Here is a 4,261-nt window from a genome sequence, read left to right as displayed (position 1 = left end):
CCCTAAAAGGTAATGATGTTGAGCTTCTTTTCATATCCTTATTGGTCTTTCATATAGACATTTGGAGAAATGTCTATATAGATCCTTTATCCATTTTGATGGTTGTCTTAATATCCATTAGGTTGTCTTTTTGTTATTGAGATAAGAATTCTTTATTCTAGATACAAGTCTTTTATCAGTTATGTGATTTGTAAATATTTTCTCATTCTAAGGGTTATCTTTCCATTTTCTTTGAAGCACAAGAGTTTTAAATTCTGATGGAGTCAACTTTCCTAGTTTTTTTTTTTTTTTTTGGTGGCCTATCTAAGAACTCAATGTCACAAAATTTACTTCAATGTTTTCCTTTCATAATTTTATACTTTCAATTCTTACACTAACTTCTATGATGCATTTTGAATTAGTTTCTGTAAGTAATGTGAAGTAGAGGTTCAACTCTACTTTTTTGCACGTGAACACTCAATTGTCAAAGCACTATTTGTTGAAAAGATCACCTTGCTCTCATTAAACTGTTTTGAAACCTTCGTTGAAAATTCACCAACTCCTCGAATATATAGGCTTATATCTTTTGCCAAATTTCAGAATTTTTCAGCAGTTATTCAATATTTTTTAACCCCACTCTCTTTTCTCCTTCCAAAAGTCTGATGACATGAATGTCAGTTATAGTCACTCAGTTCCATGAATCTTGTTTACCTTTTTTCCCCACTATATTTTCTCTTGTTTTAGACTGGTAATTTATATCTTCAGGTTCTCTGACTTTCCTTTGTTCCCTTTACTCTGTTGTTGAACCCATCTACATAATTTGTTATAATTACTGTATTGTTTTAGTCCTAAATTTTCCATTTGATTTTTCTTTATATCTTCTATTTCTTTGCTGAGACTTTTTTTTTTTTTTTTTTTTGGTACTGGGGATCGAACTCAGGGCCTTGTGCTTGCGAGGCAAGCACTCTATCAGCTGAGCTATCTCCCCAGCCCCGAGACTTTCTTTTTGATTCAAGTGTTTTTGTAATTGCTCAGTGAAGTATTTTTAAAAATATCTGCTTTAAAATCCTTCTCAGATAATTCTAACATTTCTATATTTTGGGTTTGTCATTTTTTTAAAAATGCAATTTGAGATCTTCCTGGTTCTTTATGCATACTTTTCAATTGAAACCTGCACATTTGGCATGTTATGAGATTTGGGATCTTTTTAAAAATATTCCATTTTAACTTTTTTTTTTCTTACCAGTGCTGGCAGGGTGAGAGGGGCAAGGAGGAACAGGCACCACGTTATTACTGTCAGTTTGGCAGAGAAGTCCAACTTCCTCTCTGGCCTTCCATTGATACCCAGGATAGGAGGTTCCTCATTACTGCCCCATGATCATGAAATCCTGGATCCCTATGTGATACTCACTAATATCATCTCTGCAAGGAGGGGGTTGGGACACCTTGTTATAGCCTGGTCAGTGTGTAAATCCGGGATTTCCATTAGGCCTTTGCTAACACGAGTTGGGTAGGGTTACAATTTTTTCTGTGTTTTTTGGCTGGTGTAAGCGGTTATTATCTAAAAGTTTTCTGTCTGCTGTGCTGCCCCTTTCTGATCCTTCAGCTACAGAGAGCATTGTTTTGATGGAGCTTTTTTGTCTGTGCCATTGGTATTTCCAGGTTGCAGGTTCTTCAGCTTCAAGTCTGGGTATACAGAACAAAAAGCAAACTCAGAGAATTACCATCATGATGTTCCTTGGATCCTGAGGTCTCTAGTTAGTCTGTTTTCTCTCCACTGTCTGGAGTTTTCTTGTGTTTTACCTATATATAATGGTCAGGACTTTAACCTGTACTTAGTAGGAGGAATAGAGAAAAGCATGTCTACTCTATTTCCCCAGAAGTGCAAGTCTAAGTAGACCTTTTTATAAATCAAATTATATTTGAAACACTAGGAGGTATTAATAGTTAAAGGAACTTTGAAATTAATCCTTTCCCAATTAATAATAACTCCCTAATTTATCATTTTATAAATTAAAATTTTACATATGGGTTTCTTCAAATGAGAAATACCAATAGATGATTTACATATTTCTAAATATTGGCCATAATTATCCTCTTTCAATATTTGAGTTAAATTCTTCTAAATAATTACTTTATAAAATTTTTTCCTTCAAGCCATCCTGAAGACAGTTCAGTGGAAAGGCAATTCCTTAAATTGTCTAGTGTTAAATAATACAATGAGAATTCTCATATCTTTCCATAAGTATAAGTAGAAACAATATTTCTCAGAAGTATTATGTTTTAGAAACTTGCCTGTATTTAAAAGAATATCTCACTATTTTCTTGAGTTTCTACATACTCGCTAATAATTGCCTATCAAATATATTTATTTAACAATTTTTGGACTATCTATTGGATAGAGATTTTTTAAAATAATCATTCCTTCTCAAACTTCTGTTCATATACAGAAAGCAATGCTTTCATTTATTGCCCTCTATCTGCCTGATATTATGCTAATGAGCCCTATAAATATTTTGTCTTATTTAATCCTGTTTAACACAAAGAAAGTGAATCTTACAGGGACTGGAAAAAAGCATTCACAAGTAGTAGCCCACATCTGCATATAGGTCTTCTGCCTCCAAGTTTCACACTCGTTTTGACAATGTTACATCTGACAAATTAAGCATCTTGTCCTTCCTAGGTGAAAGATTATAGGTATGTTTCCTCCCTTGAAAGCTATTTTGTAACTACTAACATTCCTTGATTTTTTTTTAATCTGAGTCAATTTTTTCACCTAAGGAAAAGATTAATATAGAAATTAAAAATATAAGGTAACTGCAAAAAGTTTTAAAGTTCAAAACAAAGTTTATTATTTTTAATTTTAGTATATGTCATTTTAAAATACCAACAAATCTTCAAAGTTTTATTACATGAGCATTGTAGTACTGTATTTAGGTATAAAGAGAAAACACTATTGGATTGCTGCTATTATATGTGCAAACTGTGCAAAGAAAAAACAAAAAACAGGAAAAGAAAAATAAAACACCCTTATCAATGGTCAATTACTGTTTAAAGCATGTATTTTTATTTTTAGTAGAAGATAGAGATAAAAAGACTACATGTGTAAGCATTTCAATTCAAAACAAAACTTTTACTATTTTCACTTAAATTTTATAAAAGACTATCTAATTTGCCTAGTCTCAATTTTACATCTGAGAATCAAATTTTTTTTCTCTCAAAAGATTTTGACCAATAATACATCTTCTTACGTATGTCAAACAATACTTCACTTCCCCCCAACTCATTTCAATTTTTTTCAAAGTATTAATCAGGTGAATTCCTTACTAATTGCTTAGTTAGTAGTTCTTTACATCTGTCATTATTTGCTATTCCTTTAGATTTTTAAAACATACTCCTTTTTTTAATCTTTAACAAAGTAGAAAGCAGATATGTCACATTCTCTGTGTCCACAATGTGACTTTTCAAATGCAAAAAAAGGACTGTTATTTGGATAAATATACTTAACTGGGTAAATGTCCCTGTTGACATGCCACACTACCACATTAAAAAGGTCATATTAAATTGTTTTTCTTAATAACCTATTCCTATTTGGGGGGTCTCTTCACACTACTGAATCCAATTGCTATTAAATTAACATTAGAAAATGTTTAAGTCAAAAGTGTTTTACTTACGATATTTTCTCTTGCTGTGTTCAACTTCTCAATGATGAAAATGGTTCTTCAGTTTCAAAATTTTAAGTTAAATACACTAGTTTTTCCAGTAAAATGGTTGTCAATCCAAATGAAATTATTAGCAGGCTTATTAACACATTAGTTATTTTTCTAGTAGTAGGTACTGCAGTCTTATCTAGAATGTACCTGGAAGATAACAATTGCCATACATTTTCAGAACATATTCAGCACTTTCAAGTAAGATAGTTAAAACAGCTGGCATTTTTACACTCGTTGATTGTGAGGAATATTATCACCGACATCATCATCACCTTAGGAAATAAAGACCACCTACTATGTAAATTTTAAATTAAATATTCATATAGAGTAAATTTATATCTGAGAATGGGAACCGACAATTGTCTATTCACTACCATGATACAATTGGGTATAAAAATGTCTACCTCTCCCATTTTGAATCATTTTCTGTTGAGAAAATAGAAGACATTTTAATTTACGATGGTTGGTTAAGGGGAGAAAGGTTTGTTATCTCTAAGCGCAAGAAACTAGTCTTTTATGAGATACACACCTGGAGACGTAAAACAATTTTACAAATTATTCAACTGGAA

The sequence above is a fragment of the Sciurus carolinensis genome, chromosome 6 (genome assembly GCF_902686445.1).
Source record: "Sciurus carolinensis chromosome 6, mSciCar1.2, whole genome shotgun sequence".
In the NCBI taxonomy this organism is placed as follows: Eukaryota; Metazoa; Chordata; class Mammalia; order Rodentia; family Sciuridae; genus Sciurus; species Sciurus carolinensis.
Note: the sequence above shows the minus strand (reverse complement) of the source record.